Genomic DNA, 16375 nt, shown 5'->3' with positions numbered 1-16375 from the left:
AGGCATAGTGCCCCAGAGACATTTTTATCCCTGGAATACAAATCAGAAGTTTCCGCTCTATCTCTTTGCATTCCTGTCCTGACAATGAAAAAGAGCAGACCGCTGCTGCCTTGGCCACACCCTTCGATATGATTGATTAATAACCACTGATCTGGTTTAAGTGCCACATAAGGATTGCTAACCTGCAGGGTGGGGGAAATCAAAGAAACAATCTGAGTTTTCTCCCTCATCTGTAATGAGATATTCCTACAGAGTTGGCCTACTCTCTCCATCGGCCCTGCTCCTTCTCGTATCTGCGCTTAGTGACATTTGCCGGCCATCGCCCACGAGCACGGCACACGCTCCGTATGAAGATGGCCCGTGGCCTTCCGGGTGGGGGTGGAGACGGGGCCTGCGGAGTCTCTCGGGAGAAAGCCTGCCCTTCGGACCCCAGGGCTGTCTCCATTTCAGAGCTCCTGTTCGGGTTTTCGGTTATCAAAAAGTATTAGACAGTATCACTGGATAAACACTAAGCAAATGGAGAGACTTAGGTGAAGTCCTTGGATGTGAGCCATTTTATTGGCTGTGAGCCTATGCTCCCGGCTGCTCTCTCTCTCCTCTCTCCAACAAGCTAAGTAAGGCAAGCTTCACTTTCCCAGATTGCAGCAGGGTTCCAGGCGCTGTAAGCAACACCCGGATTTCCGACAGAAATTCTCAAATGCGGCAGAGCAATAACTAGCTTGAGCTGGGACTCCCTTCCCCCTCTAAATCCACCAGTCAGTCGATCCATCAGTGGTGGTTGGTGAGCACTTACTTTATGTGCAGAGCACTGGGCTAAGCATTTGGGAGAATACAGTACAATAGAGTTGGCGGTCACAATCCCTGCCCACAAAGAGTTTACAGTCTAGGGGATGGGGGAGAAGCATACAGTCCACAGATCTTTCTATCTTGAAAGTTCTCCTTTCAAAAATCCCACCTTCTCCAGGAAGACTTCCTCAATCAACTCCCAATTCCCCAGTTGTACCAGATGAATCTCCACTCTAGGCATTCAGTACTTTTGCCCTAACCTCAGTGCTGATGTATGTAAGTATATTTGGACATTCTATTATTTTTTGACAAGTTCAACCTTTTCTAAAAAGATATCTGTTAAGCACGTACTATGTGCCAAGCACTTTAATAATAAAAATGTTGGTATTTGTTAAGCGCTATGTGCAGAGCACTGTTCTAAGCGCTGGGGTAGATACAGGGTAATCAGGTTGTCCCCCATGAGGGTCACAGTTAATCCCCATTTTACAGATGAGGTAAGTGAGGCACAGAGAAGTTAAGTGACTTGCCCACAGTCACACAGCTGACAAGTGGCAGATCCGGGATTCAAACCAAAGACCTCTGGCTCCCCACCCCGGGCTCTTTCCACTCAGCCACGCTGCTTCTGTAAAACTTGGTTAGATGCCATGAAGTAGGTGGCAATGCCTTAACCATATGTGTGTTGTAAAGGCCACTAGGACCTCTTCCATCCTTCTCAAGGGCAGTGCTAACCTCACTGGGGTGGATACAAGATCATCTGGACTGTAAGCTCATTATGGGCAGAGAACAGATCTGTTAATTCTTTTGTATTTTACTTTCCCAAGCAGTTAGTACAGTGCTCTGCACGCAGCAAGAACTCAAGAAATGCCACTGATTGATTAATTAATTGATCAGCAGGTTGAATAAAGTTCCTGTCCCATCTGGGGCTCCCAGTCTAATTCAGAGGGAGAAGAGATCTTGAATCCCAAATTTTCAGGTGAGGAAATTGAGGCACAGGGAAGTAAAATGACTTGCCCAAGGTCACGCAGGAGGCAAGTGGCAGAGCTGAGATTAGAATCCAGGTCCCTCGACTCCTACCCACTAGGCCTTGCTGCTTCCTTGTTTGTCTTGTATTTCCTCCACTTTCACTATTTGTAAATGCTTTTTGTCTGTCTTCCTCACTGAGGGTAGGAAACATGTGTCATGCTATGGTTGTACTCTCCTTAGTACAGGGTCTAGCACACAACAGGTACTCAACAAATGTCCCTGATTAATTGGGACAGTGACTGGGACTGAAAGTCAGGAGCAGGGCTGGGTCTGTTTACCTGGCCCCAAAAGCCATAACCCTGGGCAAATGTCCTTTCTCTTTGTGCCCATGGGGAAACAGAGGCAAAAGGAGATGAACCCTCTCTTCCCAGTGTGTCGAGATGCAAATTAATCTCTGTTTATGGAGTGCTTTGAGATGCTCAGATGAAAGGCCTCGTGAAAATGTCATGTTTTATTGTTATAATCACAGCAAACGTGGGAGGAGGATTCCAAAATTATAGGAGTGAAAGCTCTCAGCCCCAGCAGGGGAATGCCCCTCCTAGAGGAGCACTCAATCCAGAAGTGGCCTGGGCACCATGCAAGGCTCAGGTTTGGGGGTTTTTTGTTGTTGTTATGGGAATCTTTTAATGGTATTTGTTAAGGGCTTACTGTGTGCCAGGCACTGTACTAAAGGCTGGGGTAGGTACAAGAAAATCAAGTTGAATATCGTCCATGTCCCAAGTGGGGCTCACAGTCTTAATCCCCATTTTGCAAGTGAGGGAACTGAGGCACAGAGAAGTTACCCAACAGCCAGCACATTCTCTTTCAGAAGGAAACTGCCCTCCCAGGAGTCAGCTTTAGTCGAGCACTAAGAGATGCGAGATTAAGAAAGGCAGGGTTGTGCTGTGTGAGGAGGATATTTCCTTCTGCAGGTGTAAGCGCCATGAGAAGACTATGGAATGTCTGAGTCTGAACTGAGAGAAGATGATCACCCTGATCCACCCTAAGTGTTTAGTCAGCAATATTAATAATGGTGGTATTTGTTACGCACTTATTATGCACCAAGTGCTGGGGCAGATACAAGGTAATCAGATTGGACGTAGTCCCTGTCCCACACAGGGCTCACAGTCTAAGTAAGAGAGAGGACAGGTACCTAATCCTCATTTTACAGGTGAGGAAACTGAGGCACAGAGATGGCAAGTGACTTGAACAGGGTCTCACAGCAGGCAGGAGGGGATAACAGTGCTGAAAGGAGAGCATGAGAGCACATGGACAATGGAGAATATGGAGAGCAGGGACGACACAGAGCAGAGATGGTCCACTGTGTCAACCGAAGGGAGAAGACGACGACATGGGGACTGTGCCAAGGTGAGAGAGAGAGGGCAGGTGTGCCGAAAGAAGGACTGCAGCTCTTGGCCGCAGCACTCATTCTGCTCCTTAAACTGGCCGCTTCTGGCACCAATCCCAAGTGAGCGGGGCCCCGGAGTCCGCTCTTCCAGATTTGCCTGGAAGCCATCTCTATTACCTAGAAAATTTGGCAAAGGTCAATTTTCCCTGAATCACCTAGGTATTTCTCTTGGATTTCTAATTAGCTTTGGTACTTAAGACCTGATGGAGAAGTACTCACAGCTAAATCCAGTTTCATTTGGAAAGTTTATTTGTTAATCGTATGTACGCCCCACGTCCTTCCAATGGCTTAAATGTCAGTCCCATTGCCCACAGCTACCATTTTATGGTAAGGAAGGGTCAGGCTCAGCTGTATTTATTAAATTCCTCTTCTGATCTCTGGGAGAATGTCCACTTGGCTACAGCTCTGCAACCGGGAAAGCTTCGGCTACCTTCCGGGGTGAGATATTTTTGATCTGATGGGAGGAGGCACTGTGGTCTAGTGGACAGAGCACCTGGATTTCAATCCCGGTTGATCCAGTTGCCTGCTCGGTGTGTGATCTCGGACAGTCTCTTAACTTCTGTGTGTTCAGTTTCCTCATGTGTAAAATGGGGATCCAGTACCTTTTCTCTCTCCCCCATAGACTTGCAGGAAAGGGACTGTGTTTGATTTAATGATCTTGCATGAATCCCAACTCTTGACACGTAAGTGCTTACCAAATACAATTATATTATCTAATAATAATTGCAATTGTATTATTTACTAATTGCTTAGTCTGTTACAAGCATTGTACTAGGCACGGCGATAGGTGCAATATGAAAAGCTGCATGGCTTAGTAGGAAGAACATGGGCCTGGGAGTCAGAGGACCTGGATTCTAATCCTGGCTTCCCCACTTGCTTGCTGTATGACCTTGGGTAAATCATTTAACAGCTCGGTGCCCGGTTACTTCATCTGTAAAATGGAGGTTAAGACTGTGAGCCCCAAGTGGGACAGGGGCTGTGTCTAACCTGATTATCTTCATTCTACCCAGATGCTTAGTACAGTGCCTGCCTGTCCTACTTCATAGCTGCCTTCCTGGTGTCACTCCCAGATACGAGGTCAGGATGAATCAGGATCTCCCTGATGATGAACAGAACATGAAAAGTGGGAAACAACAGTGACTGCTTTCATCTAAAGATCTGGGTTTAAATAAGGCAAAAAGAAAGAAATTGGTGTTCAGAGAGGAGGCCCCGGCTTTATCCCTGGCTTTTCTCTTCAGTTGCCCCCTACCTCTCCACCCGCATATTTACCAGTGGGGTTTAAAAGGGCAGAAAAACCCAACTGCTCTTCAGAGGAAATCGGGGCCCCTGCCGGGGCCTCAGACCCAATGAGGGTGCTGGATGTATCTCTGCCGAGTGGCTGTGAGAAGCCAGAAGAAGAAAAGAAGGTCGTGGATTCTGGAGGTGGCCACATTGCTACATTCCTGATGGAACTCATTCGCATTTAGAGTTTTGCAGGTGAGCACAGTTTTGAAATCGGGAAAGGGAGCAGAATGAAAACTTCTATTTTCTGTCCTCATCATGCTCCTGGGCAGAACCACTTGGCTGAGGCCCCGTCTCTCCCTCTTCCCCTCATCTTGTCTTGCAACACTGGTCAGTTCTCTGATCGTGTTTCAATGCTTTAAGTAATATCTGTTTTGAGCTCAAGTGCTTTGATAATTGTGTGTGTGTGTGTGTGTGTGTAGCACACTATGTACTGCCCTGCACCACTGGTTGTGCAACTTGCTGATTAATTTATTGTTTTCCAAGCGGAACTGCATGAATCTTATTAAATGACCAAGATATCGCTAAATCTTATTTTGGCCCCAGTCCTGTTGCCCTAAAAACTTTCGTGGCCAAATTTCTTCTCTGGTCTTAAACAAATCTAGTATTGAAATGTAATGAATTTACTACTGGTTTGTACTGGTTTGTATCGCGGCATCGGAAAAGAGCATTTGTGCCGTTTAAACACAGGGAGCCTAGGTTTTCAACCACAAGAGAGCAGCACTATCCCTGGCAAGGGAGCCACTTCTATTGCGCTCAAACGACATTAAATCTCCATCCTAAAGTTTGCTACGAAAGGGACGGACCCAGTTTGTCTTCATTCTTCCCAGGGAACTCAGACAGCCTTCTCGGCTCAGCAGAAGTGTGGCCTGTTGTGGGTGAATTACTTTTATAGCCTCAGTCCATACTGTCCCAAATAATTTTGAACCGGAAATACGAGCTTTGTTATTGCACCTTTTAACCACCTTAATCAAGGCACCTAGGGGTCATCACAGATATTCCAGATGAGTTTCCCAAAGCGATTGAGGTAGTTGGGAGAGGGTCTTTGTTTTATGGCATTTGAGCAATTGTACGTGATTTTAAGATTTGTCTGAGTTCATTCTGGAACTAAATTTTGCCACAGTTAAGACAAACACTATATATAATTCAGCAAGCTCCGTACCATCCAAGCTAAAATGTAGGGCATGGCCTTATGAACCAAGAAGCACGAATCAGTCTTAAATTAAATAGGTAACAGCATGGCTTAGTGGAAAGAGTATGGGCTTGGGAGTCAGAGGTCATGGGTTCTAATCCCAGCTCTGCCACTTGTCAGCTGGGTTAGTACAGTGCTCAAGTGCTTAGTACAGTGCTCTGCACATAGTAAGCACTCAATAAATACTATTGAATGAATGAATGAATGACTTAGAGCAAGTCACTTCCCTTCTTTGTGCCTCAGTTACCTCATCTGTAAAATGGGGATTAAGACTCTGAGCCCCATGTGGGACAACCTGATCACCTTGTATCTACCCCTTCGTTTAGAACAGTGCTTGACACATAGTAAGCGCTTAACAAATACCATCATTATTATTCAGGGGGAAGCAGCAAAGATAAAATGCATCAAAATATTCCTTTTTCTCCAGTTCATCTAGGGCATCATCTGGTTGTGTTTAAAGGAAAAAGCACCTCATTACTTAGTTGAAGATGGATCTTAATTTCAATTTCAAAGTACTTCACCAGCCTGTGATAGAAATGAGAGTATTTATTAAGCGACTGCTGGGCGTTGAGGACTGTACTAAGTGCTGGGAAAAAAACACATGGGTAAGTATTAAATGCAGTTTCTGGCCCCCAGAGGGCTCAAGATCTAAGGAAATCTGTCTGGAGAAAACTCAGCTAGCAACAGTAAAAGAAGGGCCGCAGAATATGATAACAATGGGTTGTGATCCCTGCTCATAAGAAGCTTACACTCTGAGGACAAGGTAAATTAGGAAAAACTGTGGTTCTCATTTAAGGGCTTTCTGTTGAGATTTTGGGACTGTCCCAGGTTTCGGGCTAGATTTATAAGTGCCTTGAAGGCAGGGTTTGGATCTACCAACTTTATTCTACTGCACCCAAGTGCTTAGAATAGTCCTCAGCTCGTGGTAAACTTTCAATAGATGCCATTGATTAATGAATTGATTTGGGCCCCAGTTCTCTACCACACAGCTTGTTGAGGGCAGGGAATGTCACTGTTTATTGTTGTATTGCACTTTTCCAAGTGCGTAGTACAGTTTTCTACACACAGTAAGCACTCAATAAATGATTGGACGAATGACTGAATGACCCTACCTTGCAGGGATGTTGCGAGGACTAAATAACGTAAGGCTTTTGGGTAATAAAAGCAATATGTAGAAACACAATTCCCTCTAGACTATAAGCCCATTATGGGCAGGGATTGTCTCTCTCTATTGCTGAATGTACTTTCCAAGCACTTAGTAAAGTGCTCTGCTCCCAGTAAGCATTCAATAAATATGATTGAATGAATGAATGAATATTGCAGCCCCCATAGAGTTGAAATTTTGCCTGCCCCAAAGGGCCCAGATAGAAATGTTCTCCAAGAATACGCAGCTTTAATTCCCAAGGAGGATCACAGAAAGCCTGTTGCTCGCCAGACCATTTAGCACAGTTGAAGGGTTGAGCTGTGACAAGGTCTTTGCTCCCCTTTCAAGAGAGGGAGGTGAAGATTAAAAGAAACTAGAGAAGACACATAAATTAAAATCCGAGCAATTGTTTTTTGTGTCCACTAATGAGGCGTAATAAAAAACAACTTGAAGCAACTCCTTGAATCATCTTTGGATTTGTTTCCTCCTTTTTTGTGCTAACAAGCCGTCTAGGGTTCTCTCAGGAGTATAAATTTAACAAAGCAACAGTAATAACTTCAGATGGCATTCTCGAATGTAAAATTCCAGTTCCTCAATTCTAACATCTAAATAGTGATTGGTATTATAGTTAAAAATCTTTTACTGAATGGAGATTTTTCAAGGGTCCATCAGCTAACCGATAAAGAATTTCTCTCTGATTTCTTCAAACAAGAATGCCATATGTGCTATTTTAGCATAGCATTATTATTTACATCAATATACAATTCATGATTATATATATGTGTGTGTGTATGCATGTCAAGTAATCAACATGTTCTTTTTTGGTTATAATGAAGAGCATTGTGGTTAAATGAATATTGTATTTCTGCTAATACCTCGACTCTGAAGAATTTAAATCATAAAAATCAGTGCTCAAGTGGAATATAAAAAGAAGAATCTCAATATTAAATTTCAAAGATGGTCAGCAGCTCTGAAAACATGAATATTCCTCATAAACAAATGAAAACAGAATCGTCCTTTTTTAAGACTTAAAGAAACAAAAATCTACTGACAGTAGGCATATGCCAACAAACAAGAACACCAAATTAGTTTCTCAGTTCTGAATATCTTTAAATTCAGTTGATACCCCCTACATGGGGTTTATTTAAGTGTCTAGAGGGCAGAAATTATGTCTACTAACTCTTTATTGTACCCTCCCAAATGTTAAATATAATGCAGCAAACAGAGTATGCACTGAACACATACTATGTATTTATTTATTATGAAAATTGCTTTTTTATTTCTGGCTCTGCCAGTTAGAGGTGGAGGAAAGGTGCTTTTTTCATGATTATGGCCACTATGATCCAGCCATCTCTGTAAACTCAGAGTCCAGAAAAGTCTAGGGCTCATCACACCCAAGAGTCCGGTTTGCTAGCATTTTTCATCAAGAAGGTAGCAGTGCCTACAGTGAGAAGCAGCATGGCACAGTAGAACACGCATGGGCTTGGGAGTCAAAGGAACTGGGTTCTAATCCTGTCTCTACCAACTGCTTGCTGTGTGACCTTGGACATGTCATTTCTCTGTGTCTGTTACCTCTCCTGTTAAATGGGGATGAAGACTGTGAGATCTACGGGGGACAACCTGATTACCTTGTATCTACCCCAGCAATTAGAACAGTGCTTGGCACATAGTAAGCACTTAACAAGTACCAACATTATTATTATTATTATTGTTATAATTTCCTGGCCTTCCCCTGCTCTTTACCTGACCGGAAAGCTAGGGGAAGATTAGACATGGCGGTTGAGCTCTTTGAACTCCTTAGTGAGAGGCTGAGGTAAACAAAAGGGGCTGTTTTCCAAACAGTTCCTCAAAGTTGAAGCAGAATTTACACCTCCTAATTACCATGTTTCTTTGCCAAAGGTGCAAGCACCTGTTACAGAATGTGCTTTAACAGTTGGAGTTAGTTCCCTCCTGCCCATCCTCTACCCCAAGCACAAAAAAAGTATAAACCATTTTTTAAAGTATGATCAAAAAATGGGTTGGTGTTTCCTGCAATAATAAGACTCTGATGTTCTAGCCTTACAGCAGATGATCCTAAACAAAAGGAGAGGGAAAAAAGTCTGTTTCATTCCTGCTGTTCTCTTCTCTTTCCACTCCCCTTTGTCCTCCAACAACAACAAAAAATGAAAGTAGAGAAATAAAGTTTTTAAGTTTTGATAAGGCCGTTTTAGTTTATCCAGTTGAAAGATTCTGATTTTGGCTCCACATCTAAAGAACAGCACCTTCAGTAGTTAAGCTCATAACACCATACTGCAATCTTGGCAAATTCTGCATTTCCGGGTTTCTTAGCCAAGAACCTTCTAATCTAAGGCATAAGGGATCTTCAAGTTACAATTTGTTCAATATTATTCAAGGAAAATATATGTAAATACCCATCACCACCCACAACTGTAGTTTCCAAAAAAACAATTTTACTTTCTGACACACAACCAGTTAGAAAGAAGGGGCTTGATTTTTCCTTTTTTTTTTTCCATCAAGCAAAAACTTCTCACAGTAGGCTTCAAGGCTGTCCACAAACTCTGCCCATGCTACATATCTGCTCTCTTAATCCAGGACTTCTCAGCTTGGTCCTAAGCAAACTTTTTAACAGTACCTTGTTCTGGCCTCTCCCGCCTCTATCCACTCAGTCATGCTGTTCTCCCATCCTGGAGCTCCCTGCCCCCAGAGATCTGGCAAATCACCAGCCTCCTCTAATAAATAAAATAAAAATAAAGTTGGTATTTGTTAAGCGCTTACTATGTGCCGAGCACTGTTCTAAGCGCTGGGGGAGACACAGGGGAATCAGGTTGTCCCACGTGGGGCTCACAGTCTTCATCCCCATTTTACAAACGAGGGAACTGAGGCCCAGAGAAGTGAAGTGACTTGCCCACAGTCACACAGCTGACAAGTGGCAGAGCTGGGATTTGAACTCATGAGCCCTGACTCCAAAGCCCGTGCTCTTTCCACTGAGCCACGCTGCTTCTCCAAATCCCACTTCCCGACAAGTCTTCCCCGATTAATTCCCAACACCCGAATCACATCCTCTCACCAGCAATCTCTAGCACTTCGGGACTTCTTTATATTCCCATCCTCAGCCCTGGTGTATATGTGTGTATTCCATTATTTATGCCGATTACTCTATTTGTAAATATTTTCCATCTGTTTCCCCCATTACAGATTAAGCTCCTTGTGCATGGGAATGTTTCTCCTCCTCCTGTTTTACCTCCCAAGAGCTTAGTACAATGCATTGCATCCCGTAGGCTCAATAAATACTATCACTCCTCCTATTGCTACCAGTGAGATGGCAGTCTCAGGTTATTGAGCACGTATTCTGTTCAGAGCACTGTGCTAAACACTTGGAAGAGAACAATAGTTAATCAACATGATTCCTGCCCTCAAGGATCTTACAGTCCAGTGAGGGAGACAGACACCAAAATAAATGACAAGCATGAAGACACAAGAGAGTATGAAGATATGAACCTAATTGCAAAGGGAGTAGGGATCAGCGGGAGGTAAGTATCCAAAATCTTAGCTGACCTAAAAATGGTCACGTGACAGGAGGTGGGGAAATAGGAGGGTGTTTTTAGCGATTAATCAGAGAAGGCCTCCTGGAGAAGATGTGAATTCTGAAGGACCTTGAAATGGTCTGCCAAATCTGAAGGGGGTAGAGGTTCCAAGCAGAGCAGAGGGTATGAGCCAGAAGAGGGAGGAGTAGAAATGAGAACAGGCACAGGGAGTAGGTTAGCTTGAATAAATATTGGTGAGTAGGTCACCAATAACCTCCTTTAGCCAAGTCCAATAGGCTGTTGTCTCTCCTAATCTTTCTTGATCACTCAACACTCCCTAAAAGCCTTGGTTTCACTTGGTTTCGTCCTCCCACTTCCTCTAATGGTAAATAATTCATATCCGCCTGTCTCCCTCACGAGAGTGTAAGCCCCACTTAAGGGAGGCCAGGTGTCCTTTGGTTTTGGTGTCCGCCCCCAAGTGCTTAGTACAGTGCTCTGTACCCAGTGTGCACCAAATAAATGTCATTAATTGATATCAATGATGGACATCTACAACATCGTCACTTCAGAATTTGGAGTATTGTTAGTCAAGTCTCACGGGTAACTTTGCTTGAGCTGGTGGCATTAGACATCTTCCACCGCTTTCCCTGTGAAGACAGTTCTTGTTCTTGAGGAACCAGCAGTATTCTAAGTTAATTATTTTCCCTGGATGAATCCAGAAATTCATTTTTTGTCATCACACTTTTCAGAAAGGAAAATTTTTAAGATAGAGCTGAGCTATTTCCTAATTTGTGCACATTAACTTCTATGACGGGTTAAATCATCTCTCTCGCCACTGATCCCTCGCTCACGTCCTCCCTCCTGCCTGAACTTCCTTCCCCTTCATAACCAACAGACCACCACTCTCCCCATATTCAAAGTCCTTCTGAAATCACATCTTCTCCAAGAAACCTTCCCTGAATAAAGCTTCATTCCCCCCTCATTCACCCTCCCTGTGGTGTCATCTATGCACTTGTGTCTTTCCCCCCTAAGTACTTGCATAGACATCCTACCCCCAGCCCCATAGTATCATAGCTACATATCCTTAGACAGACTCTGCTGCTTCCCCTATATGTAACTTTATTTTAATGTCAGTCTCCCCCTCTATATTGTAAGATCCTTGAGGACACGCCTAGGGGATAGAGCACAGACCTGGGAGTCAGAATGGCCTGGGTTCTAATCCCAGCTCCACCGCTTGTCTGCTGTGTGACCTTGGTTAAGTCACTTAACTTTTCTGTGCCTCAGTTACCTCATTTGTAAAGTGAGGATTCAATACCCTTTCTCCCTCCTACTTAGATTATGAGCCCTGTGTGGGACAGGGACTCTGTCTCACCTGATTGTCCTCTATCTTCTCCAGCACTTAAAACAGTGCTTGACGCATAGTAAGCACTTAACAAATACCATAATTATTATTATTATTATTCCTATGTCTACCGACTTGATTGTAGACACTAAGCACTCAATAAATATCACTGATTGATTGACTGATTTCCATAAAAAGCGAACTACCCAGTCAGGACTTTTTCCTTTAAAAGCATTAAAGTCTTCTATTAGGGCTAACTCAGAAAAGATGGAAAAATAATAATTTCTTAATGACATCAAACACTCAGAGGAAAAAGCAAACCACTATCAAGTCAGGAACCAGAGACAAAAGACTACTAAAATACTGGCAGTTTCATTTTTCATTCCCCAGGGCTTCTTGGCTTAACAGAGAACAAAATCATTTAGGCATGCAAGATCATTGATAGCTGCTTGTTATAAAGTTCCATCTTCTCCTACCTGGTGTATCCGACACGTGCATGGAAGAACTATTCACCAGGTTGCAGGGAGCTGAAAGAGAGAGGGGGAAGATTCTGTGAGCACTTCCACCATTTTATCAAGCATAAGCATGACCACTGTCAAAGCTGTCCTAGTGTGTTTACGAAAACTTAAATAACTGATTAAAATATGATGGCCCCTTCCTGTAAATAAATAGCCCGTAACAGCACTCTCTAAACTGTAATTTGCCCTGATTGGTTTTCTCAAACATGGAAACTAATTTGTTACTTCAGACTCCTCAAAAAACTTTTATTTAGGAAAAAATAATAAGGGAAAGAAGGGATCATGTAACTGGAAGCGGCGTTAGAACGGAGGAGACGCGCGTGTTAAAGCTTCGTTACAGAAAACAAAGCAAAATTGACTGGAAATTTCATGGACAACCACTGAACTGAATCCAGCAGTACTAAGAACAATGCAGTCCTCCTGGAGATTCCTCGGCACTGTTAATCAGGAGAGCCGCACGATCCTTTTGTAAAAGTCGGAGTAAAAAGCTGAAGACCTGATCATTCTGAGAGAGTTATTTTCCCTGGGGAGAGCCAGGTTTTGTATTCGTTCCAGGGGCGGCTTCTCTACACAGGCTTCATCTACAGCCTCGGAAGAGACGGAGTTTCTGTGATAACTTGGGAGCTCAAGTTTCCTCCACATAAAGCCCCGAGTTGGCAGATATGCCACAAATTGTCATGCCAGATCTTGTGCTATTTCTAGGTCCCTTTCTTTCCTGGACCTCAATGCAGTTTGCAGTCAAGTCAGTAATAGTATTCCCATTTTTCAGAAAGGCCAATATTTAAAACAAGGAACCATACTACTGATAAAATACACGCTAGGCTAATTTGAAACTCTTGCTTTCTGTTGAGAAAAATCAATTTGTCAAACGGATATTTACACATTTTCCATTTTTTTCTACTGTAATTTTTAAAAGAACACATCTTAGAAAAGAGCTAGAAAATCATTTTTAAAAAGGAGTCTCATATATATTTTTGCAAATGGGATCCTCAATATTTTTTTAATTAACATTTTCAACCATTCAGCTTTCTCATTTTCTTGTTCACAAAGAATTTGGATGCGTAGTAGAACTAAAAGAGAAAACAGGGCTCTAAGTTAGTGCACTTCTTCTCCTTCACCTGGTATTTATCTTTTTTTTCCATACTTTTGTGGATGTGGACCTAATGATAGCCTATCAGATCTATTGCATAGGTGTTTTATGTAGGGTTGGGGAAGGTTTTTGTTCAGATGCATTTATGCCCTTAGATGCAAATACCAGTGGCCCTGCTTTTGAATGAAGTTTCAAGAGCAGTTGAACTGTTTTTAGTGGTATCCTTAGGTTTGCTTTGTGGTGACTGCAAATCCTACTCTGTAGAGAAATTAGGCTGTATATCAGGGTCTGGTCCTCCAGCTTATGACCAAGTGATTTTGAATCCCAGTCAACACACAGCACAGTCAGATCTGAGCATGGAAACGGTTTGGTTAAAGCTGAGCCCGGTATTACTATACATCGTGCTCATTTTCTAGAGGTGGCATGGATTTAATTGATTTTTTCAGATTGCTTCTGCGCCAACCTCCCATTCAAATATCTGCAGTGGCGTTGTCTTTCAAATCTCTGCCTTATCCCATATTCTGCCCAGAAGCATATGTTACAAACGTAGCTACTGTGAGATCAAAATTCTCTTTTTGCCTTTCCATAAACCCAGATGTTGTGTTTCTCTGATGAAGCCCCGTGCCTTAAAAGTGTGATAACAGGGTGTTGTCCTGGGAGACTGAGAGCATTCTAATCAAGGCGAAAACTAGACAGAGAACCAAGCTCCACAACAAGCCGGTTTTCTTTTCTCCCAAATTTAAGCTCTATTTAGCCCAGAATCCTTAAGCCATAGCTTGTAAAAAGCTGTTTGTTTGGTACTGACCTTCTCCTTTTATGTAACATGATAACGCATGCTTCACCGAATACTGAAGGCAGCTAAACATATGTCGTCAGCTGTGTGTTGCTGCCCCTTTTATTAAAATGGATTTTGGTAGCATATGTGGGAATAGGCTTGCCACAGATACTCAGGGGAAATGAAGGAATACAAGGCAATTAGCAGGAGCAATCCCCAGACCTCACTACTAAGCCTCAGTAGGAAATACAAAGAGGTATCTCATGGGCATGGAAACAATTAAGGTCAACAAGTAATCGTGGAAAAGGAAACTTTAAAAAACAAGAACATGGTAAATGACCTAGTAAACACACCCCCCTCCTGTCTTCATATGCATTGCATCTGGGGTTCACATGTATAATCTTGCTGGCTTTTTTCCCCCGATAATGACTTCCCTTTGCAATTTCCTAGAGGAAGTTGCTGAAGTGATCTCCTAGTGATAAAATGAGCTAGAGTGAGTCTTAATTTTCAGTCAAAGATTTTTTTTTCTGCTGATCTCCTAATTAAGGGATGACAGCGGCATTTGTTCGAAGGCATGAATGCAATAAGTGGCCAAAGGAAGAGAAAAAAGTGATGCAAGAAAATATCATGGGATTGATGATTGCTTTCCCTCCAGCCTGGGTGATTGTGTTGCCCACATACCTCTGCAGATATCCTGATCACTCTCAATAGACATATGTATTAAATATGCACATATTCTTTTGATTTGGAAAGCGATCTTCATAAATCGACCGTTCGTATTTATTGAGCACTTACTTGAGAGAATACAATATAACAGAATTGGTGGACACATTCGCTACCCACGATGTAGTTTCATTTACTTTCTATTTTGAAGCTATTTCAGAAGCGCATCATTGAAACTCATTTTTTTTTTTGAAGAATAGTCATAAGCTATTTTTGACTTCTTCCATTATCATAATTCTTTTCAAGTAGAATTTTCTAAACAAGCATTTTGGAATATGAAGCTTCGAAAAGTTCTGATGGTACTTTCTGATAGGAAGTTTGGTTCCTCATACTTAGAATAATGGGTTTGATGTTAACTTCATAAATACTTAATGACTAACCCAGCTCTGGTTCTGACTCACCCCCATAAAATCCAATTCAGTCCTCAGTCGACTGTCAAGTCGGTAAAACTACTATTTAGCTGAGAGGCGGCAAGGGGTTGAGGAACCCTGTCCAGAGAAAATTCCTTCATTTATCCAGTTTTGCTTGTTTCTTTCACCTTCATTCTCTCCTTTTCTTTCCCCCCCAAATAGCAACTTCAGGGAAAAGTTATTCTGAAAAAGAATTTAGCCTTCCCTTCTCCTTCAAATATTCCAGTCACCATTATCCCAGTTTCATTTTTAAACCCTAATCTGTAACTTTTGCCATAATATTCTGAGATTCCCTGAAAGCTATTTATTTCAGGAATACTGGGGCTGCAGGCAGTGTCTGTGCCTTCTACCTTCTTCCTGATTGGTGTAGGACTCTACTTTATTGATGGATGCTGCCCAGACTGCTGAGGGCTCTTCCTGGGCCCTGGGGATTCCCATGAGACACTCCAAAGTGCTAGCTGGGTGAGGAGGGAGAAGAGAACTGGTGATCGGAGAAGCAAAAAATACCCTGTGCAACTTGGAGGACATACTAGAATGACGAAAGAAACATGCAAAGTTCTATGTGTGCTCATGCCTGCCATTTTGCAACCATCCATCCGAAGTCAATCAAGCCTAGAATGTTCCCGGAACATATGTACGCTTTCCCTGGTAAGCCCTGATGCTGCTTTGGGGCCTTGGAATTTGGTGGCAGGATCTGAGGGGGTGGGAGGGTGGGAAGTTAAAATAAAAATTCCAGACATAAAGGCATTCAGCACCATAATCATAGCAGATGGGATAGAGTAACTGAAAACCACATTGGCAGTATAAACCAGATGAATGACAACTCTTGGACATTCTGGGCAGACTCCAAAGCCAGACTAGTGGTTGGTATTTGACTACACAAACATCACCCCTGCCTGCATGCTGCTCTACCTTCAGATTTGGTTTGACCCCAAGGGGAGACTTAACCATTCAGATTTAGGACAAAGGGGAATTTTCCCCTAGAAAATACAGCCCTTGCTCCAAGACAATTTATCTCCAGAATCTAGGGCCTAAGTGACCCAGGAAAACGCGACGTAAAATACATTTAGGTACCAAAACCATTGACACTGGAAATAAGTCAGGCTTGTGGTGTGAGTTTGATAGTATTATTAAGAATGATGCTCTGTAATGCGTTGAAATACCACCTTGTGAAGAAATG

General features: G+C 42.8%; 1 long non-coding RNA gene and 1 pseudogene across 1 annotated transcript in view; one reads left to right on the top strand and one right to left on the bottom strand.

The window, feature by feature from the left end:
• LOC114813678 overlaps positions 1–16375 on the top strand; it is a 223803-nt gene that overhangs the window by 117092 nt on the left and 90336 nt on the right. The gene's annotated exons all lie outside the window — the stretch shown is intronic.
• LOC114814108 lies at positions 1410–1517 on the bottom strand (annotated as a pseudogene).

Source organism: Ornithorhynchus anatinus, chromosome 8 (assembly GCF_004115215.2).
Source record: "Ornithorhynchus anatinus isolate Pmale09 chromosome 8, mOrnAna1.pri.v4, whole genome shotgun sequence".
Classification (NCBI taxonomy): domain Eukaryota; kingdom Metazoa; phylum Chordata; class Mammalia; order Monotremata; family Ornithorhynchidae; genus Ornithorhynchus; species Ornithorhynchus anatinus.
This window is presented reverse-complemented; position numbering and strand designations above follow the sequence as displayed.